At 40.1% G+C, this 24,944-nt stretch overlaps 2 long non-coding RNA genes across 2 annotated transcripts; both read right to left on the minus strand.

The window, feature by feature from the left end:
• Positions 1-6: 6 nt before the first annotated feature.
• LOC117463602 (uncharacterized) lies at positions 7-17,707 on the minus strand. Its single transcript, XR_004553953.2, has 4 exons — positions 16,981-17,707; positions 5,715-5,761; positions 2,004-2,046; positions 7-91 (listed from the first exon to the last, which is right to left on the minus strand). It is a non-coding gene; the product is annotated as an uncharacterized lncRNA (long non-coding RNA).
• A 1,260-nt stretch (positions 17,708-18,967) lies between these two features.
• On the minus strand, positions 18,968-19,528 carry LOC139435689 (uncharacterized). Its single transcript, XR_011644900.1, has 2 exons — positions 19,212-19,528; positions 18,968-19,120 (listed from the first exon to the last, which is right to left on the minus strand). It is a non-coding gene; the product is annotated as an uncharacterized lncRNA (long non-coding RNA).
• Positions 19,529-24,944: the final 5,416 nt, after the last annotated feature.

The following is a 24,944-nucleotide window of genomic DNA, read 5'->3' on the forward strand; positions in this document are numbered from 1 at the left end:
GACAGTCCTCCAGATGTGTCTTCCGATGATCCTCCAGATGATCCTCCAGATTGTTCCTGTTCATTCACACTCTCAGTTCCCATGACGACACCTGGAAACATAGGTATTATTATTAATATGTATGTTTATCGATTATTATTATTATTATTATTATTATTGTTATTATTATAATAGTTAATGAACAGAGGGACATTTAATTTGAGCCTCTGTGCTTCCCTTAGTGCTTCAAGGAGTGGGGGGAAATAATCGATACAGCATAGTATCACGATACCTGCGTGGCCAAGCCGATATCACGGCCAAGACTTGACATGTGACAATTACCATGCTGGGAGACGTGAAACTACCAGTGGAGAAATACCCGGAAATGCCAAGCAAATGCTACCCCGACATAATTATTTACTTTGTAATAGTCACACTCGATTACGCCGATTTTCTTGTGTTGCCCCAGCTGGTCGACACCTCTTTTAGCAGAAACAAAGGCTACATTTAATATATTAAATCGATGTTAATCCATGCGTGTGGATGTGAACCGGAACAGACATAGGCAAGATCCTCAGCTCGATGATTGGATGGTTTAGCCGCAATGCATGCTGGGATATGGTGTTTATGTGATGTGAAATCTGAAAACGTTTTAAAAAAGAAATAATACTTTATTCCAAGTGTTCTTGCTTTTCTCTTTGAAAGTCATCACATAACGGCATTGTAATACACGGTTCGGCTGCATTAACTATTTACAGATCTGCCGTAGTTCTCTACTTATAGAGCCCTTGCTGAGAAGGACTTCTAGACAAACAGGAGAACTGCCGCCAACACTGAAACGTGACGTGGATCATAAATATATCAGCAATTAAACAACATCTACATTTATTTTCACACAATACGTCTCCTTGCAGTATCAACACCTAATTCGGCTGAATTTTATATTTGATCCAAATGGATGTTGTGTGTGGCGATATTGTATCGATACACGGATACCAAGAATCGATATTTTATATATAAACTTTTATTTTTATATATATATATTTTTATATAAACTGTAGCAGATCCCACCGAAAGACGGTCGTACTATAAAACAGGAAGTTACGTAAGACATATATACAATTGCAATGAAAGTAACACAAACAATGCCATCTCCTTTTCAGGTTCAAAGAACACACATTGGGTTATTTACATAAACTATTCATATTGCAAATCACATGTTTTTAACCAGGAAGGGAAGACAGACATGGATATGACCCATGTGATTTGCAATATTGCAATATATCGTATGGCAATATTTAGCATATCGTAGAATCGCAATACTATCGTATTGTGGCTTAAGTATCGCAATAGTATCGTATCGTGGGGAGCCTGGTGATTTCCCACACCTAGTGCTTTACAAAAATAAATAAGAATTTAGTGCAAAAGAAACATTAAAAAATGATTTATAAACAAAGAACAGGTGTATCAAATATGGCAAAAAAGTAATTAAAGAACACTAATTTAATAAACAAAAAAGACTCAGATTTATCAGTTCAAATGATTATTGTCAATGTTTCTAAAGGGTTATAAAAAAAATATGGCAAAATAATAAAAGTGCAAAGAAAATTAAAGAAAGTCGATTTAATTAACAAGAATACTTGTTATTAATCATTAATCTGATGATTTCCTTTTTTAATGTGGATAAAATAAGGCAAAGCCTGAATACATGTTATTTATCTTCACAGTCAATACAAAGTCAAGTCTACATTTGAAATGACTTGCACTTGAACCTAGTGGGTTTATATTCTCACTTCCTTTAACACAGCATGTGACCTGTAAAATACTTTTTCATCATGCGGTGATGAATGATAACTGAAACCATGAACTTAGAAAGCAGAACAAGTGACCGCAGCAACATCTGCATGAAAAACTCTCAACAGACATTATTTTATCAGACATCATTTTAAAAGATGTCTTTTTCTGATATTTTTTCATTTAAAAATAGAGTAAAAACACCAATATTGCTGCAAAAAAATACTCACAGGATTTCCACTTCACTGTCTGAGGATCCATCAGCTCAGCTTTCTGAAGAAGAGAAACAGGAAACTAAAGGAGGCAGACATCATTAAATCCTGTAAATGTACAGTATCTCATCTTGTAAAGTGACGAGACAAACACCGTGTGTGTGTGTGTGTGTGTGTGTGTGTGTGTGTGTGTGGTGTGTGTGTGTGTGTGTGTGTGTGTGTGTGTGTGTGTGTGTGTGTGTGTGTGTGTGTGTGTGCGATTGTAAAAGCAAAATATTTTTTTAATTAAATTAAAACGTTATAAAATTAAACACCTTTATATACATATATATATTTAAAAGCATATATTGGTTTATTATGTTTTACTTTGTTTATCCTGTTTTATACACTCATATCCCTCCTCACATGTATTTAGTTGTTTAAGTAAAGCTTTTAATATTTTATTTCTATTATATTTACCTTTATCTCCCCAGAGTCAGGGCAGGACAGTAGTTATATGCATACCCCTTTCATCACATTACTATGCATATAAAGTGACAGTCGTGACGATAAGGACGCCCCTTTGAAGTTGTGTTTGGGTAATAATTGACAGAGCTTAAAACCCCTTGATCCTACCCGTTTTTATTGTTTAACTGAACTGTAAAACTATATATCGGTATTGAATAGTTTCTGAGCTTTGATGTTCTTTAAGGCGCTCTGCAGCTGTCTTGGAAAAAGTGTTAAATGTTTTTGACGTCACATCCTTCTCCCCCCTCCCCCTCGTCACCCTCACATCATTCTCCCCCACCCCCCTCATCCATTTTCCCCCTTCCTCTTGCCCCCTTCCTGGGGATAAAGAGATATGTTTTCAAAATCTAAACAAGACCAAAAATTAAAGGTATTAAATTAAGGGAATATTAGATCCAAAAGAGCATGTAACAGTCTTAACATTTGGGAGACACCCCCATCTCTAATCACCCCCCCCCCCCAACACACACACACACACACACACACACACACACACACACACACACACACAACACACACACACACACACACACACACACACACACACACACACACACACACACACACACACACACACACACACACACACACACACACCACACACACACACACACACACACACACACACACACTAGACTTGTGCCACCTAATAGGACGTTTTGCGGATTTTAACACTTTTTTGACTGAATCTACGTAGTTTTTGATAACTTTACAGATTTTGCTTTTTTTCTCTCACCAAGGTGAGATACACTTTTATGTATATAAAACCTTAAAAAATTAAAAATTAAATACTTTGTCTGAATAGATTTTCTTTAATGGCACTTTGTGATTTTAACGCTATTTCAGTGGAACAATCCAGTTTTGTTCAAATCAATGCTGTTTTCTCTTTTCTTGTGTTACAAAGATACTTTTAGATACACTTTTATGTAGGAAAACTTTACAACTGTTAGAATGTCAATTACTTTGTAACAAATTGATTTTCTTAAAGACTGTGACTCTAACGCCCGTCCACACAGCGGCGTACGTTGAAGCTTCCAACGCTTCTGCCCATTCACTTTGAATGGGATGACGTCACTTTTAGCCGAACTGCATTTTGGGAAGCGACGTGGAGCGTTGCTGGCGTTGCTCGCTTAAAAAGTTGAGCAATGTTCAACTTTTGACGCCAATGAAATCTCGTTTATGCAAATCTGCCAGTACAAGCGCTAGCCAATCAAACTGCGTGTATGCTGGAAGAGACTATGCAGGTAATTTCCTCATATTCCAAAAAATGGAGGGAAAATTCATTATAGCGGAAGTGAATCACCCGGTGCTGTTTGATCAGTCTCTGTTCATCTACCGGGATACAAACCGGAGGAGCGAGGCATGGAGGGAGGTGGCAGAGACAGTGGGTGAAACTGGTAGGTTTTCGCCTGTTTGGGGATTTTATATCCAGTTTACTTCGTTTTAACATTGCTATTGCTTTGTATGCCGGGGGCGGGAGATTCATGTGATTGGTTGTTGGTCGCGTTGCTCGAAAAAATCCCCAAGCTTCAGACACGCCAAGCGTCAACGCACGCCGCTGTGTGGACGGGCCGTTAAAGGCAAGTTTGTGATTTTAACACTTTTAGTGGAACTAAGCCGTTTTTTTATACGATTTTTGCTTTTTTTCTGCTACGAAGATACTTTTGGATACAGATTTATGTATGAAAACTGTACAACTGGTAGAAAGTACTTTTATTGAACAGATTTTCTCTAATAGGGAAGTTTTTGTGATTTTAGCACTGTTTCGGTGAAACATGCAGTTTTATAGAAATCATTTTATCTTTTTTTCTCCTACAAAGATACTTATAGTTACACTTTAATGGATGCAACACTTTACAACTTGGTAAAATATGAATGAATTTGTAATGAATTGAGTTTCTTAAAGAATCCAACTCTAAATGGAAAGTTTGTGATTTTAACACTGTTCCGATGAAACAATGCACACAAACAATATTTTTTTAAATATATGCTTTTAGATGCTTTGCTTTTTCATGTTATTTTAACACAACATTACTTTTTTCAACATGCTGTTTTTTCATATTTTTAAACATATTGTGATACATATTTTAGTTTTTCTCTGGGACTTTTTCCATTACATTTTTGAAAAACTACACAGTAATTTTTATCAACATACAACATGCAACTAATACATTGTATAATATTGTGTCTTTTTGTGATATTTTCAACATGATATACTTGTACCTTTGTTTTAGGGCTGCAGGATATTTGGCATGTCATGCATAAAACCTATGTCATCTTTCTTGAAACTGACGTGCTGTCCTTTTTACAAACAAGTTATTTTTCTGCTTCTTCATCCTCTGAATGTTCCTCGCACGTCTCTCTTCCTTTGGCCATCACAACAACAATCAAGTCAGATCTGTGAAATGAAACACCTCTTCCCAAAGCGTGACTTCCATATTGAGGGGGCCCTACTAGGGCAGTAGGGCCTAACCCGATTGGCCATATATACTAACATGCAGAACGTATGGTATGTTTGAAAAAGACTAACCATTTATCCAGTTCAAGCTGTCTTTAAGATGTGACATCGCGATAACAATAGGTTTTAAATATATTATGCAGCCTACTTTTTTTTTATTTAGATTTTCAACATACCATTATACACAATGACTTTTTAATTTTCGTTTTTACAAACTATACTTTGACGTTTTCCGGAAAATCGTGACAAACTATGACTTATTCTTGAATTTGACATACTAAAGTACGACTTGAAAATACTATATTGTGACATTTTGTTTTAAATAAAAAAGTGTCATCAGACACTTACAAAAGGACGGACATCAAAGGTTTATTATACCATAATAAACAACACCTCACAAACATCACACACCATAAAACAACACCTCATAAACATATGACACCTGTCATCACACGTCATAAAGATTAGACACCTGTCACCACACCTCACATCAAAGGTTTATTAGGGGTCATACAATTAGTAGTAAGGATCATAAGTGTCACCTGTCATGTCAAGGGGTATGAATATAACTTATTTAAGTACAGTAACAAAGTATTTGTACTCCGTTACTTTCCACCTCTGGTCTTGTGTATATGTATGTTGTATTGTGGAGGAGCCTGAGACTAAAGATGTTAACTGCCATATCTAAGCCTTTGAATCTTTGAAAATGAAATGAGCGTTTCACAGAAGAACTGGAAGATTCCAGAAAGATTGCAGAAACTTACCAAGCCAGTTCAACAGTTAGAGCACAAAGAGACGAATAGTTGACCGCCTTTAACACGAAGAGAAAAAAAAAGAAGTTTTGTTCTCGACAACAACGAAACAATAAAATCCAACATATAGGTAGCAGTAAAACACGTCTGTCACACCCTGATTGGTTAATTTCAACACAAAGGAGGTCCAGCTGCTCGGGTCACATTTCACAGAGAAAAAGCCAGCAGGATTTTCTGGTCATGAATTAAGGTTAAAAAGGCAGAAGAATGATTTACAATAAAAATAAATAAATACAAAAGTAAATACATTTTTGTTTGTAAACATTAGGAATAACATTACAAATGGGCAAAACAAATACAAATTGAATAAAGGACAAACGAAGACAAACGATCCGTCCTGATCATTAAAATTATATATTTGTTATTTAAAGTTTGCTTTTACAATGGTACTGTTGATGTTTGTTAAATTAATAGATACACAAATAACCAGGCCCGGTTCCAGAGCAAAATGACTCAGGGTGCCTGAGATTAGAGAGGGTGCAGTGGTAAAGTGCTATTTTTATAAGTGGGGAGTGGACCTAACACCCTTTAGGGGGGTCCTCACCTCCTCTAGGAGGGTCCTCACCTCCTCTAGGGGGGTCTGGGGGCAAGCTCTCCCGGGAAGATTTTGTTTATAAATATTGAAGTTAAAAGCATCAATCTGGTGCACTTTGAGAGCAACATGAAAAGATTTAAGGATATATGTGCTCTTTGCTTGATTCATGCCTTCCCAGTCCCTTCTCACGTACAAGAGCATGGCGCCAGTTGTTGTAGCCAGTTGTGGTGAAGGCATCTGACTTACTTGAACCAAAATGTCTACATGCATAGCAGAAGATGGCATCTTTTTTACATGAATATTCCAGCCAATCTCTATTTTGAAACCATGAGCTGCAAAATGAGCGTTAGGGTTTGGGGCAACGAAGACGGCTGCTCCACCTCTGTGGGCGAGGCGGGCAAAGCCGGCGAGTCGGGCGGGAGGACGTTAGTGTCCACGACAGTGGCCGCGGGTAACGTAATGTCCCCATGATCTGAACTGTTTCTGCTGGTGATAAGGGCTTGTTGTTTTAACCATCTTCTGATGTCCATCATTGACTGCTGTGTAAGCAGATGACAAACGCGCAGCGGCACAGGTCACGCGCACCTGACATAATAACGTTACTTACCGTTTAAATTGACCAATATATATATATATATATATGCAGCAGACAATGTTATTTAACCACAATTATACTATATTCTTATTATTATTATTATTATTACTACTACTATTATTATTGTTATTATATATGTAATGTTTTTCAATTTTCATTTTTTTCACTTTTCATTTTTTTTTTTCACTTTTCATTTTTCAAATGAGGGTGCATAACGACTCAACTGATGGTGCAATGCACCCTTATGCACCCCCGTAGAACCGGGCCTGCAAATAACTGAACAAATGAATGAATGAATCAATCAATCAAACATAAGAAGAAGGAGAGGAGGAGGAAGATTGAGAAGATTGTCTATTTTCTGCTTTTGTTTGTGTGTTTGTTTTGTTTTTAATTATTATGTGTTATATGCCTATGTGAAGCACCTTGAACACTGTTGGAGTCGGGAGCCCGAGAGCACCTGGATTAGGGACCTCCGTGGTATTTTTTCACGACACTGTGTCTCAAACCTATTAATGTGTCATACTCACTTAACGGTTAGAAACTCAGCTAACTAAAGATGAACAATTGTTACCGAAACAAAGCACAAGTCTCACAAGAAACGTCTAAATTAGCCCTGAGTGAAAAAATGCTAACGCATTTAGCACATAATTCAAGGTAAAAATACCCTTATTACTCATCGTAACTGCACAAGATATCCGATTAAAGCTGAGATTCCACAGATTCTATGGGTATTAGTATAATCACTGAGCGATCAGAAGTCGCGACAGGGGAAGCAAACAGACATCACAACACGTAGCATCACAGAGCATTCATGGGACATCTCGTACTTTAGCTGTTGGTTTCTGATCAAAAGTCGTGTTCAATGGCATTAAAACGATAAAAACGCGGCTGAAGGTTAATCCAATGTGTCTGTCACTTTGAAAAAAGTATTGATAATCCATAATTCCATTTTTATGTAAAAATCCGAGATTATATACTAGCTGCTAATGATAGCAACCAGAGGGTATCGCCGCTTCCGGTTCCGGGGAATTCTGGCTGCGCAGCACTCATTCACCAATGGGTAATGTTTAGATGGATTTTTAGGAACTTCCCCTCAATACTATTGGCTCTAACGGTTAAAAAGAGGTGTCAATCATCAAAATCGACCGAGGGGGGCCAGAGATATGGAAAATCCACCCCAATGACCCCAGAAGTGGGAATTTCACTTGTTTTGCATCAATCTTGATACAGGGTACTTATTATATATTATAGTTTGGATTCCTAAATCTTTTAGTCTATCCCATCATTCAAGGGTGGTTTTCATTATAATTTAAAAATGTTTACTATGTTCAATCTGAATTTACTTCAAAATTAAAAAAATCTATATTGATTCTGACTTTTCTACATCCAACTCACCAACACACTCTCACTCCCTAAGCGTCCAATAGCGACGTTTGGTCAGTGTCCGTGGCGTCCAATTGTGACGCTCCTAGGCTCCTTCAGCGTCATAAAGGGACGCAAATAGCTTTCAATGATTGCAATGTATTCCCATCTGCGTCGGGATTTGACGCTCATGGAAGCACGGCATTCGTTTATGCCGGCTGCCCTTAAAGGCAATGTGAGCGTCCATTCCCATTGGATAACGGAGAATTGTACACCCGGAAGTAAGTATTCCTCTTACTGTCGATTGATTTTACAGTGATATCTGCACTACTCATCGACTAAAACACACCAGATTATCCTTGTTAATTACACAACATTGATTGGTTTAAATTGTGTGCAATGCTTTTGTATTTTTCCCCTTCGATTCGGAGAAACAAATGTTTTTTCTGAGTAAAGGATGGCAGAAGACACTACACTATCCAGAATCCCCAGCGTCTATGTCACGTGATCTTCAAATTTCTCCCTGCAGAAAAAGAAAACATGGCCGAAATTCGTTTTATTCTTGGTAGAAAATGCCTATTTTAAAGTTAGTTTGGCCATTAAAATGCGTTTTGATGTCATTTGATGCGAGAAATATGAGTTGTTATTTCAGATTATGTGTGCAGTGGATGTACATGATCTTTAGTTTGCTAGTTATTACGAAGATTACTTCAGGAAATCGCGACGTTTTCATTGTTACCAAGGTGGTTGCTAGGGACGCTGCTATCGATATTATTTCTGTTATGTTGTGTAACTGTTTAATGGTGTTTGTAGAGGCTAAGCCAACGTTTTAAGCCTCTGAGGATCCGCTTGGTGGGTGTAATTGACGCACACAAGTTTGCTGCCGAATAAAGGTCAGAAACAAAGTTTCCAGTTTGAAACAGTCCATTTATTTCCATTTTACTGGTTTCTATTTACTTGCTTCTTTTCATATTCACCACACGATATTACCGTTTACACAATACCTTTGCTTTGCTTGTAATCCCGTGTTTGTGTGTGTGCTCTCCGTGTGTGCTCTCCGTGTGTGTTCTCCGTGTGTGGTCAAAAACTGTATGGCCTTCCGGCGGAACCCCTCACCAACACACATAGGTTCCTACCTTTATACCCACAATTAATTGGCTCCTACACACCAGCCCCTAATTGATAGTACAGGTATCAATTGAAAACAATTAAGGAGCCAAATGTAAAAATCATATTTCAATACATAGAAATGCACATCCTACACTTCCTGTACTAAACATAGTTTAGTAATAGGTCGCACAATAATGTTGGTCTTGGTCTGTAGCTTGACAGAGCGCACCAGTCCTCCTTTGTCAGGAAAAACCTCCAATACTTTGCCAAGAGGCCAGGAACCGCGGGGAGCTGAGGAATCCATGATGACTACAATATCACCAGCGACTATATTCCTTTTCCTTTGGATCCACTTTTGCCTCTCTTGTAGCAACGGCAGGTATTCTCGCACCCAACGCTTCCAAAATAGATCAGAAATGTACTGAACTTGTCTCCAGCGACGTTTCACATACATGTCAGATGGTTCAAACAATCCAGGTGTCAGAGCTGGTTTCCCTTTCAAAAGAAGAAGATGATTTGGTGTTAGAGGCTCCAAATCATTTGGATCGTCAGACAGCTTGGTGATTGGACGATCGTTAAGAATGGCTTCAATTTCACACATGACTGTATGGAATCCATCATCATTCAACATCTGTTGCTGCACAACTGAATTGAGGACGCGCTTTACCATGCGTATCAAGCGCTCCCAAACACCACCATGATGAGATCCTGCTGGTGGATTAAAACTCCATTCAACTCCAGCTGAAATTAGAGCTCCTTGAATCTTCTCATTATTCAATGCAGCGAGGGCCTCTCTTAGTTCTCTTTCTGCTCCAATGAAGTTGGTTCCATTGTCTGACCTCATATGAACAACTTGACCTCTTCTACTGATGAAACATCTTATAGCATGTATGCATGCGTCCGTGTCAAGAGAGGGTGCAACCTCCAAGTGAACTGCTCTACTTGTTAAGCAGGTAAATATCACTCCATAACACTTGCAAGTAGATCTGCCCCTTCTGATTTCCACAGGTCCAAAATAATCCACTCCAACATTGGTGAATGGAGGTAGATCTGGAATAATTCTCTCCTTTGGAAGATCTGCCATTTTTTGCTCCATAGCTCTTCCATTGTAACGTCTGCAAAAGTGGCATGACGCTATGATCTTCCTTATGGCAGAGTTAGCACTTGTTATCCAATATTTTCTTCTCAAAGCAGACAGTGTATGGTTTATACCGCTGTGCCCTAGTAGTTGATGAATGTCCTTGAGGATGAGTGTGGAAATATGCTGCTCTTTGGAGAGGATCAGTGGATGTTTCACCTCCAAAAGGCATTGCTCCTTTGCTTAGCCTGCCACCAACTCTTAGTAGTCCATCTTCCAGAATCGGATCCAGCTTGTAGATGGAACTGTGTCTGCTAACTGTTCCTGTTTCAGATGTTAAAGAAGTGATTTCATCCTTAAACCTATGCTGCTGACCGTAGCGTATTATAGCCAACTCAGCTTCCAAGAGATCTTTAGGTGTCAAGATGTGACTCTCCGGGTTGACTTTGGGTTTCAGTCTTTTCACTTGACCAGCTTGTGCAGAGGGATTCAAATCCTTTCTTTTACGACACAACTCCAACAGAATTGTCTTCAGCCTGATAAACCAGGCCACCGACACTTTGAGCTTTTTCCAGTCTGAGAAGTAAGTCATGAGCTGGTCTGTTGCATCAAGTGATCCATTGACTATGATATTAACCGAGGTATCTTTTCTGACTTCTGGGTCAACCAAATCCAATATGACATCACCGCCATAATATGTAGGCCATTCCTCTTCAGATTTGACAAGAAACGTGGGACCCTCAAGCCAACTGCGGCTCTTCAGAAAGTCAGGGATCTTCATTCCTCTGGATGCAGCATCAGCTGGGTTGTCTTTGGTTCCTACATGCTTCCATTGACATGGTCTTGAAACCTCTCTTATGGTTGTGATCCTATTTGCCACAAATGTGTGGAAACGCTTGTCCTCATTGTTAATGTACTTCAGAACTGAAGTACTGTCTGTCCAAAACACAGACTCATCCAAATGAAGTTGAAGCTCTGATTTTAACATCATATCCACTCTGGCAGCCAGAACAGCAACTCTTAGTTCCAGTCGTGGAATGGTGACCATTTTTATGGGTGTAACTCTAGCCTTTCCTAATAGGAAAGCAACATGAACATCACCTTTGCAGTTCATTACCCTGATGTAAGTTACAGTCCCGTAGCCATTTTCACTGGCATCAGCAAAGTGATGTAGTTGAGAGTGTATGGGTTCACCGAAGTCCTTTGGCTTCATACACCTGTCCACTTTGAGTGATGCCAACAGCTTAATGTCCTCCAACCACCGTCTCCACTGGTGTACGATATCTGGTGGCATGGCATCATCCCATCCACAGCTTCTCCTGCAAAGCTCTTGTTGCATTATCTTGGCTGGCAAAGTGACTGGTGCCAAAATACCCAAAGGATCATACACCGAGCTTGTTGTGGATAGCATGCCACGTCTGGTTAGAGCCTGCTGTTTCACTTCCATCTTGAATTTAAAGGAATCTGACTCGACGCACCAGAGTAGTCCCAAAGCTCTCTCAAGAGGGAGATTGTCTCTATCCAGATCCAGGTCCTTTAGCTCTTTAGCCTTCTGCTCTTCCGAGATTGTCTCCAAAACTGCCCGACTATTTACAGAGCATTAAGATCTTCAACCATTTGTATTGCCGCCTTCTCTGAGCACAAACCCATCAAACAGTCGTCCACATAGAAATTTCGCTTAACTGCTTCAACAGTCTCAGCAGAAAAGTCAGACTTGTTGTCGTCAGCAGTATTCCTTAGCGCATAGCTAGCGCAACTGGGAGAAGAGACAGCCCCAAACAGATGCACCGTCATTCTGTATTCCTGGATCTCTCTGGTGAAGTCTCCCTCTGGCCACCAGAGAAAACGAAGGAAGTCTCGGTCTTCTTCTGTGACTTTGACCTGGTGAAACATAGCCTGTATGTCGCCCATGAATGCCACAGGTTCCTGCCTGAAACGAGTGAGAACTCCAAGCAGTGAACTGGTGAGATTGGGACCTTGATAAAGTACATTGTTTAATGATGTTCCTTTAAATGTGGCACCACAATCAAACACCACTCGGAGAGAAACTTTTCGTGGATGGTAAACACTGTGGTGTGGGATGTACCATAATTTCCCACTGCCACAGTGCTGCTGTGTTGGTACCTGTTCAGCATAACCCTTTTCAATCACTCCATTCAGAAAGCTGGCATATTCCTTATGCAATATTGGGTTACTCACAAATCTTTTCCTCAATCCAAGTAGCCTTTGCTTTGCCACTGCAAAGTTGTTTGGAAGAAGGACGTCAGGTGTCTTAAGGGGCAACTTCAGGCTGTACCTGTTGTCCTGTAGTGTTGCAGATGTATTCATGATTTCCATAAATGTTTGGTCTTCCCTTGACATCTCTTTTTCCTCCGAGGGCTTTTCATTAAAGTCATGATTATACTGACTGCTAAGCATGAGCTCCAATTTGGAAATAGAAATCCTATTCACCACAACAGAAGCTTGCTCCATGTCAACAACGCTGCCATCGCTGCTTCCATGTAAAGGACCATTGATGGCCCATCCCAACACTGTTCTTATAGCGTATGGGCCATTTCCACAACTGTTGACAATTTCCCAAGGTTCCAATATCTTGGGAGCGTTGGTTCCAATCAACATGTCAACATTGGCATTTATGCTGGGGATATGAACTTTTGACAAATTATTCCACCTCTTCACATCTGCGGCTGTAGCAATGTGTTCTTTGGTTACTGGCATTTGCTTCTGTGTGAGGACTTCTGGAAGAGAATAAAAGTTATTTTCCTCAAGACCAGATACCTCCATCACAAATAAGGAGTAAGCTGGAACGACCTTTTTCTGTCCCATAGTCTTCAAAAGAAAATTAGTTATTTTTCCTGTGATGTTTAATCTGTGCATGAGATCTTCTGAGCAGAATGTGGCTGTGCTTCCAGGATCTAAAAATGCATAGGTCTGTATAATCTCACTTCCCTTTGTGGACTTGACCTGCACTGGAATAATTGAAAGAATGCAGCCATCATTTCTGGCCCCTGTACGTCCACATGTCTGAGGGGGGGTTTGTGATTTAGCAGTTTGTCCCAATTCCACATTAGATGTATTTATGTGTAGCGCAGTAGGATGTTGCTTTTCACAAACCTCACAGATCAAGCGTTGTTTACAGTCCCGGCTTATGTGTCCAATACACAAGCATCCAAAGCAAATTCCTTTCTCCTTTAGAAATTGAATTTTGTCTCTGTGCTTCCTTTTGCTGAACTGCTTACATCTGTCCAAAACGTGAGTGTTGTGATCACAACAATGACACACCAAGCTCTCCTGTGGTTTTGAGTTATTTGTCGTTTTAATTCCGACCTCACTCATTGGGAATACTGTAGCGGCAAAACTACTTCCTTTCATTCTGTTCTTTGATTGTGGCTGAAACATGTTGGAAGATTTTATAGCAACTGATTTATGTCCTGAATCCTCGATGTCTCCAAAGATCGGATCAGAAAGGACTCGAACATGCCTCTCAATGAATTTGACCAAGTCAATGAAATGAGCTCTGTTGTTTGAGGCTTCCATGATGTTATGAGCTTTGTTTCTCCATTGTTCCCTTAGTTTGTATGGCAACTTGAAGACAACCATTTTCATATTGGAGGGCATATCCAACTTCTGCATGTACTGAAGTTCTTCCATCACATTAGCAAATCCACGCAAAAATAAAGCATAGGCTTGTAGTGCTTTAATGTCTTCTGCTTTTGTTATTGTTGGCCAAGCTAGAGCCTTTCCTATGTAAGCAGCAGCGATCTTGTACTCGTTCCCAAAATGTTCTTGCAAAAGACCCTTTGCCACAATGTAGCCACGTTCTGGAGCCATGTGCTGGCAGCTACGAACCAGTTCCTGTGGCTGTCCTTTTGTGAACTGTTCTAAATAGTACAAGCAGTACAAGTCGGCTTTGCTGGCTTTGTTTTCCACTCCTTGTTCAAATGCTTTAATGAAAGCCTTGTACTGAAACAGGTCTCCATCAAAGATAGGAATGTCTCTTGCTGGTAGAGACAGTAAACGTTGCTGGTGAACCAGTGCAGCTGTTATTTCATTTTGCTTTTGCATTATCGTGAATAAACCTTCAGGTGGAATTAGATTGATTTGCTGATGGTGATTTTCCTGTTGACTTTCCCATGCAGTTGATTCACCAGTTATCAACCCATGTGATGTTCCCAGATAATGTTGCTTTTGTACATACGCATCTTCCTTAAATGCAAACTGCCTTTCAGCTTGCTTTGGTCCCATGTCCATCTTTGTTGGTTTGCTGGAGGATATTTTCCATGATGTGGAATCATACTCCTTTGCCAGGGGGTTAAGTGTGTTTAACGATGCCAGTTTCCTTTTTTCCTTTTCCAGGTATGAGTTCATTCCATTTGTTGGTGCAAGCGAGGAACGTCGTGAATGTGAACCCTGTAAAACTGCTAGCCTAGCAGTAGATACAGCTAGCTCAGTTTCCAAATCAAGTTTTTCCTTTTTCTGCTTTAATTGTAGCTCCTGTTCCTCCAGTGCATGCCTCTCAGTTAAGCCTGCCATGCGAGCAACAATTGCAGCCTTTTCTGCTGCTGCTATAATTTGTGCAGATGAAGTTGTACTTGACTTTGTACTGCTGTCACTTTTGTTTGAACATTTACCAACATTAGAAACACTGTCATCAGGATTGATTTCATCATTATTATCACCAGTACCTTTGGTTTCACAAACCCACACCTTGATTTGGACAATAAATTCATCATTGAACATCATTTTGGCTTTAAACCATGTTTCATGTCTTTCCCTTTCATCATGTGGCAATAAACCCATTAAAGTGTCATGCATAGACCTGGCTCCAACACACAATTCAATATAACCATCCAGAGCATTTTGAACCTTAGCATGTTCAGCACTTAACATCAAATCTTTTATATTTGTTCTTAATTTGCTAGCTTTATTTAGCTTAGCCTTTCTGCCATTTTGCAACCTCTCAAGTTTTTCCGCAAGTGCTTTGGCAGAGAGTTTAACTACCCGCTTAGTGCTTTGCGCATCACTACAGCCCAATAGAGTCTGTCTGCAGACCGCAGCAAGGAGGCGTTTCCTATAGGGGCGTTTCCTATAGGGGCGTTTCCTATAGGGCGTTTCCTATAGGGGCGTTTTCTATAGTGAACGACGGGAGCCGGCTCTCGCCCGCGAACGAGACGTTTTTTGTTTTGTTTTTGCGGAGGGATCTAGATCGGCATGAAGGCACATTATGCAATGTGCAATGTGGACATTATCCCGCTTATTACACATGGCCACATTCTCAACAAAGTAACGACATGACTCCCAATAATAATTGAAATGCTTTTATGGATTTAGAAAAAGATTTTATTGATTTAAAAAATAGTTTTTTGTATTGATTTAAATTGACATGCATCCGCTAAGAAAAGTAGTCCGTTGTTACTGTTTGAACTAACGTAACAACGGCAGGAACTGCTTCTATAGTGTTTTTGAGGAGCTTTTTGATTACAGATTTGAAAACATCGTTGCTTGCTTTAAAAGTAGTTCATTATGTCAAACCTTGAAAGATATCCCTGCCCTAATGCCAAAAGTAACTGGCAACTATGTCGCCGTAGCTATGATGTCTATGTCTGGACCGCTGCGTAAAAAGGAGGGTTTCTGACCCATTACTTCTCTTCCTACTTTTTGTCCCCCTCTTCTCCCCGCTGCAGCCTAGCAGTTGATCTCAAAGCACGCTCCCCTCTCCTGCAGGGAGAAAAACTATATTTATATACTTTATATAGGTTGATACAGTAGCCCCTTTTTTAAAATAGTTTTTATAGGTGTTGCCATCTGTTTTGTGTAGCGTGGTTCTACAAGCAAGTCAATTCATTAATTGGGTGGTATCAGAGAGTTACACGGGTCTCTAAATGCAATGAAAACAATTGGCCACAGCAAATAATTTATATTAAACATGTAATTTTTACTTTTGAATACTTTAGTACAAAGGATGTCTTGAATAATTTAAGTGATATATGTGTACACATATAAATAATTAGTCAAAACAGCGCTACATTTGATTTAATTAAAAGGTATAATATGTGGTAAACTGAAGAGCCCTTTGGGAGCCGAAAGAGCCGGCTCTTCTTGGTGAGCCAAATGATCCGGCTCAGCAAGAAGAGCCGGAATTCCCATCACTAGAACAATGACTTCTTCTGCGAGGATTTATAAAAGCAGCTGGATAAAAAAAGTTAGGAAACGCCCCTATAGGAAACGCCCCTATAGGAAACGCCTCCTTGCTGCGGTCTGCAGACAGACCCATCTCCTACAGCCGGCCACGCTATCCAGCTGGCCAGCTGCTGGCAGCGCGTTATCTGACGCGCTGTCAGCTGCTGGTATGTCCGCAGAGTGCTCCTCCATATTTGAATGTCTTAAAGTCAAACGGATTGTCACAAATCAATCAGTACAATACAAGCACTTATTGTTCATCCCTTTCACAACCAATGCATTGGAATTACGCCCCTTATGTGTGCACACAACTTAATCCCTATGGCCATTTTAACCGGTTGTAGCGCGCTACACATACCTCCTTAGATGAACGTAGTTCCGTGCCAAGCGGCGAAAAGCTTCCCGACACCATTCAGCGCGTTGCTCCTGTCGCCTTCCTGTGCAGCAGATGAGCAAACGAGTTGTAGCCGTCCTCCTCTCGGCGTCAGGTGGCTGTGTTACCGTTTAACTGGTTACACCGGGGAAGTCGTTACGTTACGTTAACGGTAGGAATGGGGCGTGTACTTTGAGGAGATACACATTTCGATCGCTTCTTTTGTTGTTTACATTTATCTTTTGGTATATTTGGCTCCATAGGAACACTTTGATGCACATTCAGTATCAGTGTGTGAGGTTGTGGTTGCGATGCCGATATCCGGACGCGTACAGCGAGGACTACAAAATGACAATGAGGTGACTGGGGATGTCTGTTCAAAACATTGCAAACGTGAATAAATCATTTCAAATATGTATTTGTCTCCGACTGTCATTTGTACATCGTTGTTAATGTGATGTTTAGTAGCTTTGATAGCTGTCCATACCTCCAGACAGCCTCAAAGTAAGACACAAGTTGTTTACTCACAGCCCGAATGCAGCATCGAGATCCGTGGCCAGCTGTGATCCTCTCGATTAACTTGTGACAGGACTTCTGTAGCTATTCTCCAGCGAGCAAGGTTTTTATTAAATACCTCCATCCCTCTCATCACAACACGACTCTACACTGTGCAGAAAACCAACATAAATTAAAATAACCTTGCTGGTTAGTTTAGAATGAAAATAACAAACTATCTTCCATGGCTGATACTGATGTCACAGTGACGGGTAAACCACAGACTAGTCTAGCGGGGGGGGCACACGTTGAATTCATATAATGAAATTGTTATTTTATATTTTTATATATATATATATATATATATACATATATATATACATGCTATTTATATTTATTTCTATCCTACATTGTCTAGGCTATATAAACTGGCGGAAGTGTCACAACTTTCTTGGTTTGTGATTATAGAGAGAGAGAGAGATAGCGACAGAGAGATAGAGAGCGATAGAGACATAGATCGAGATACTGTAGAGATAGACATAGAGAAAGATCGGCTGTGCGTAAGTGAGTTGTGTGTGTGTGTGTGTGTGTGCGTGCGTGCGTGCGTGCGTGCGTGCGTGCGTGCGTGTGTGTGTGTGTGTGTGTGCGCGTGTGCGTGTGTGCGTGTGTGTGGGAGAGAATAGCTGTAGGGCTAACCAAGAGGGGATGGATTCAGGAGTTGTTAAACAACTGATGGATTTTATGATCCACGATATGTATGCTGATGGCTTGGAAAAAAGAAAATTGTTGACAATGATCCTTTATTATCTTGTATGAATATATCTGGTATATTGCTCATTTTCCATAAAAGAAAAACATTTATTTGAGTTGTATCTATCTCTATCTGTCTCGCTATCTATCTCTCTGTCGCTATTTCTCTCTCTCTATAATCACAAACCAAGAAAGTTGTGACACTTCCCGCCAGTTTATATAGCCTAGACAATGTAGGATAGAAATAAATATATATATATATATATATATAATATATATATATAGCATGTATATATATATATGTATATACATATATAAAATAACAATTTCATTATATGAATTCAACGTGTGCCCCCCCGCTAGACTAGTCTGTGGTTTACCCGTCACTGTGACATCAGTATCAGCCATGGAAGATAGTTTGTTCTTTTCATTCTAAACTAACCAGCAAGGTTATTTAAATTTTTTAATTTATGTTGGTTTTCTGCACAGTGTTGTGACGAGAGGGATGGAGGTATTTAATAAAAACCTTGCTCGCTGGAGAATAGCTACAGAAGTCCTGTCACAAGTTAATCGAGAGGATCACAGCTGGCCACGGATCTCGATGCTGCATTCGGGCTGAGTAAACAACTTGTGTCTTACTTTGAGGCTGTCTGGAGGTATGGACAGCTATCAAAGCTACTAAACATCACATTAACAACGATGTACAAATGACAGTCGGAGACAAATACATATTTGAAATGATTTATTCACGTTTGCAATGTTTTGAACAGACATCCCCAGTCACCTCATTGTCATTTTGTAGTCCTCGCTGTACGCGTCCGGATATCGGCATCGCAACCACAACCTCACACACTGATACTGAATGTGCATCAAAGTGTTCCTATGGAGCCAAATATACCAAAAGATGAATGTAAACAACAAAAGAAGCGATCGAAATGTGTATCTCCTCAAAGTACACGCCCCATTCCTACCGTTAACGTAACGTAACGACTTCCCCGGTGTAACCAGTTAAACGGTAACAGCTGCTACCAGCTGAGCAGCCGGTGTGTTGTTTTCCTCCTCTCGGCGTCCGGTAGAAGGTGAGCAGCCACTAGGCTTGTTTGAGACAAGCAAGACCTGCGCAGACCTGCGCAGTTGCGATCAACGTCTTGCTAGTGCGTTGCATGATGGTTAGTCATTTTGTCCGACTTGCTCTGGAGGCTCGCCCACATGAGACTTTGAAATCTCGCGGGACAAAGACGCCCGCAGCCTTGAGAGCGAGGCGAGGCGAGTTGGCGCAGTTGCTCTCCACGAGCTGCGGAAGCTAAATGCTTGATGGAAAACGGCTCGCTGGTATCTCGAGCTGAGCGCTCATTGGTGGTTTTTACCACATGCTGCTGATGAAACTCTCCAATTGGCTGGCAAAAGTTTGTTGTTGTTTTGTGTCAGTTTTACGTCGCCACATCCATTCCCATTTTTCATCATTGTTCCACAATGTTTATCATCATGAAATTAATATCTATATATTTTATACTATACTGCTTACCGTTTTCATACTTTATATATCTTAGCATATTCATACACACTGTTCATACTGCTCACAGGCTGATATCTAGTGTATTCATACCCCACTGTTTATTCATCATTCTATATGTTATTCTGTAGATTGTGTACATTACTTTCCACTTCACTGCTTGTTGCACCTGGTTAGAAGCTAAACTGCATTTCGTTGTCTCAGTACCTGTAATCTGTGCAATAACAATAAAGTTGAATCTAATCTTGAGCAGGAACAAATGTATTTACTTAGTACATATCTGACATTAACGATTAAACACATGTGTGCATTCTTTATAAATGCAAACCGAGTCAAGCCGACTCCGGAGGTGGCGGTATGCACCTTAAAGTTGTTTGCAATCCGCCAAAAAACCGAGAGAAGAAGAAGAAGAATGCGAAGAAGAAGAAGATGAAGAAGAAGAAGCCGACTCGGAGCTGTCCGACTTCAGGCGAGCTTTTTGACACCTCCCCCGGCTGCGATCGGCTACTCTCGTCTACTTTCGAGGCGAGCCGCAATGTGTCTCAAACAAGCCTATTCTCAGCGTTCCATAAACGCAACGAAAAAATGTCCTCTTGTGTTACTCCAAAAAAGGCAAGATTTTGACTATTTGTAGAGGCTAAGCCAACGCTTTAAGCCTCTGAGGATCCGCTTGGTGGGTGTAATTGACGCACACAAGTTTGCTGCCGAATAAAGGTCAGAAACAAAGTTTCCAGTTTGAAACAGTCCATTTATTTCCATTTTACTGGTTTCCATTTACTTGCTTCTTTTCATATTCACCACACGATATTACCGTTTACACAATACCTTTGCTTTGCTTGTAATCCCGTGTTTGTGTGTGTGTTCTCCGTGTGTGCTCTCCGTGTGTGTTCTCCGTGTGTGTGGTCAAAAACTGTATGGCCTTCCGGCGGAACCCCTCACCAACACACATAGGTTCCTACCTTTATACCCACAATTAATTTGCTCCTGCAGTGTTATCTTTATTGCTACCCCCTTTCCCGTCAATGTATAGTGTTGGTCCACAGCCTAAACATATTAGTTTAACAAAATCCGCATCTAAAGATAGCCTACGTTATTTCCCCCCTGTGCAATTCCAGTCTCACAGCACATCGTCATTAACAGACCGAAAACATTTAAAAAAAATAATAATAATACTTTATTCCGAGTGTGCTTGCTTTTCTCTTTGAAAGTCATCACATAACGGCATTGTAATACACGGTTCGGCTGCATTACATATTACATATCTGCCGTAGTTCTGTATTTATAGAGCCCTGATGAGAAGACAAACATGAGGAACTGAAAACGTGACGTGGATCATAAATATATCAGCCATTAAACAACATCTTACATTTCTTTTCACACAATACGTCTCCTTGCAATATCAACACTAATTCGGCTCACTTTTATATTTGATCCAATTGGTAGATAGGCTGTATTTACACCATAAAGGTGCACAGCTGATATAAAGGGACACCTGGTGGTTAAAGCATGTTATTGAATTTAATTATTTTTATTATTAGATATTAATACGATCCCTATAAAGTATATTCATTACTCGTTATTCTCTACTAATTGTTAATTAAAGACTGCATGTAATGACTATTTTGCACATCCCTTTCAAGATTTCATGATTTTCTAAGGTTTATTGACATATCATATAGGCCTACACAACTGTGGTGTAGTTCTGCACTGAATGAAAAACTTGGGTTGCAGGTTCCTCAATAGTGCATTACAAGACATCTATCAATATGTGTGCATACCTCCAGCAATGTTAACTATGTTGAAGCACTTATTTTAACTGATATTATACATAATGTATTATACTCTTATAAGATGTATGTAGATATTTCATCTCCGGCCTTGTCAGGTATTGAACAATCAATAAATAAAGAACACAGAATTGTTGAATATAAAACACAGAATTTGTGTGATTATACTAAATGATTTTCAAATAAACACAACTGCATATTTAACTGTTACACATGCTGTTGTAACGCAAATGTTCCAACTTGGGATCAATAAAGTATATCTTATCTTAAGCTGATCGATGGCTACTGCCATATTTGCAAAATGTGCCTCTGAACCTTGACAAGTGCATGTTTCAGGCTTATCAATTAATGTAATGTAATGTTATCACAGGGGTCACACACATAAGACCAGCTGTTAAATAAAGCTCTTCTGACCTTAGCTGGCATGTGGGTATATATATTAATACTGCCCATAATGGGCACAAGCAATTTTCACCCATTTATTAATTATATGTTTTAAATGTGAGTGTTTCCTTTCCCCTAAACCTCCAGGGATGTACACAGTTTAATACTGGCAACTTCTTATCATGGGAAATACGAAAACGTCTTTTAAAACTACAACTCCCAGTAGAGACGTGCCATAGAGAACATGTTGCGAAACAGAATAGCCAGCATGTGTAGTTCTGGGGACGGGGTGGGGGAGGGGGGACGCGGTGGACCCGTTCAAATCCAGTTTTGGACAGTCTGCCGTGGTTCCATCCCATTTCAAGTGCTGTTCGAGAATCGGCTTAACCCTCGGAGCACACTCTCCAATCACAGAGCTTGAGGACTATCGGGGTTTGTCAAACAGAGCACATGGTGTAGTCCAAACGATAGCTGGGGATTCTGGGTAGTGTAGTGTCTTCTGCCATCCTTTACTCCTGGGAATGGACGCTCACATTACCTTTAAGGGCAGCCGACATAAACGAATGCCGTGCTTCCATGAGCGTCACATCCCGACGCAGATGGGAATACATTGCAATCAGTTGAAAGCTATTTGCGTCCCTTTATGACGCTGAAGGAGCCTAGGAGCGTCACAATTGGACGCCACGGACACTGACCAAACGTCGTTATTGGACGCTTAGGGAGTGAGAGTGTGTTGAACTCACAGGTTTATCATTGCTTTGAGAAAAAAGATTGTTCATTTACCCCTTTTCAAAGGGGTTCTGGGAATGTCATTTTCGAGCCTGAGACTAGAAAAACAGGCTCAGGGCTTAACAGGTTAACTCCTGACGAACCAGGTTCAATTAACTGCTGTTTCAATTCAGACGACCCGCTAAATCTGTTTAAGCGATCCCGAAGGATTTTGGTATCAGTAATGAGGTGTGGCCCTACCTAAGTGTGAGTGTGGCAGGGTGCAATCTTACCTTAAAGCAGGAGAGGAGAGCGCAGTTTTCCCAATCCAAAGGGTGGGATCAGTTTATTTGAAAAAAAAGTCCACACTTGTACAGGGTTTTTACCTTCTCTCGTTACAATATGACCAGTGGCGACTGGTCATTAGGGGCAGGTGGGGCACAGCCCCACCTAGTGTCAGCAGAAAGTATTAAAATAATGATTACAACAAAATGCAAAAAATAAATAAAAAAATATATAAAATATATTTTAAGATCATGTTTAATCATCTGATTCGTCTGTACATTGCTGTTTTAGTATGTGTTCTTCTAATTAGTGTCTACAGTGTGTGCCTATTGAGCTGTTTAGAGCCATGTGGGACAAAACCTGATCCTGATCCTGCCCCTCCCTCTGACTGTCTAAGTGAACGGTGACTGCAAAAACTACACTGCGCATGCTCAGAGTATTTTCCTATTTAATGTGTGTGGCAAAAAATAATGACCATAGGGGCAAAGTGCTGCCATCCCCACCATACGGCATCTCACATCATTCAGAGCTGATTGGCTGTAAGCAGGGGTTAAGTTGGGATTTGATATGTGGGGGGGCTGTGTTTTTTTCATATATTTATGATGCCCAATCCTAAAGCAACTGCTCCTGTATTAGATGCACTATTTCATGCCACCAATCGAGAAAGTAAACATAGAAAGTATGTCAAATAGATCGTCTTTTTATTAGTATTATTATTAGTATTATTTAACTGGAATGAATTTACATTTGAAATTATTAATATATACACAAACATTTTTCACAAATGACAGATCTCCAAATTTCCATTTTAAGTCAACATTTATCTGCACACTTACTCAAGAACATTAAAAAACAACTATGTGAGTACAGAAACATATTATCTGAATTGATTGAGGAATGAAAGTCCACATCAATATAAGCAGTTCAACAACATTACTGTATGTACGACCAGCTACTTCATCAAATCCCCGATGGGCTGATAGGGGGAAGCCTGTGTAGTCGTGCATCTTTGTCTACAGGCTAAATGGTCTGCAGACCTTCTGGTAGCTACCCACTTCCTCACATATTTTGTGTGGTCCCAAGAGGTAACAGGAGGTCCAACCATTTGAATGAACATTAGAGCAGAGACATTTTGAGTTTTCAGTTGTGAGCGCATTGATGTTACAACTGCATTCATTTCTGAGAAACCCCTCTGACACTCTGCACTGCTCACAGCAATGGTTCACTGCATTCTTAAGCTTTAGAAGGGACATGTGCATCGGCACACTGGCATTCTCCTTAAAGTCCTTAAAATAAATGTAGGATAATTAACAAAGGAACTTATGGTGAATAAATAAAAGATACAAATGGCTTTGACACGCTAAGTAGCAGTGATGTCTTGCATACCTTTTAAAGAAGTTTCCTCCTTTTTGCTTCACTCATTTCTGCATCATGTCTTACTTTAAACTCTGAAACTTTCAAAGAGAAAGGAAATAAATATATGCATATCTCAGCTTTATGCACTCACATACATAGCATCAGGCTGGGGCCAGTTATTTCATGAGAGGGGTACAATAAAAGCGGGTTAAATTGACAAAGACAGTATAAAGTAATTTTGTAAAATAAACATAAAATACAATAATTGGTATTTGTTTTGGTAAATTTAAGTGACAATTTCATTAAAAAACATAAACAGTATTTGCTTTTATAAGGTAATGAACAGTTTAATCTCCACTGTACATCCGGGTCTCTGATTTGATTTAATTACAATAAATCGTAATATTGTAACCTTTTTTTGGAGGGGAGCCATAGGGGGGTACCTGGTCAGTGTTACGGGGGCACTGGCCCCTGTTTCCCCCCCCCCTAGAACCGCCCCTGCATAGCATTGTTTAGGAAACGGGCGCTCTGCACGGAGGAACCGCAGCAGAGTCCCGCGGGAGGTGCTGCGGTGTAAAGCTCACGATCGGAGCAGAGACACACGTTCACTGACAAAGCCGACACACTGTAGCTGGTCGCAGAGATCTGCTATTCTAAAATAAAGTCAACAA

This window comes from Pseudochaenichthys georgianus, chromosome 18 (genome assembly GCF_902827115.2).
Source record: "Pseudochaenichthys georgianus chromosome 18, fPseGeo1.2, whole genome shotgun sequence".
In the NCBI taxonomy this organism is placed as follows: Eukaryota; Metazoa; Chordata; class Actinopteri; order Perciformes; family Channichthyidae; genus Pseudochaenichthys; species Pseudochaenichthys georgianus.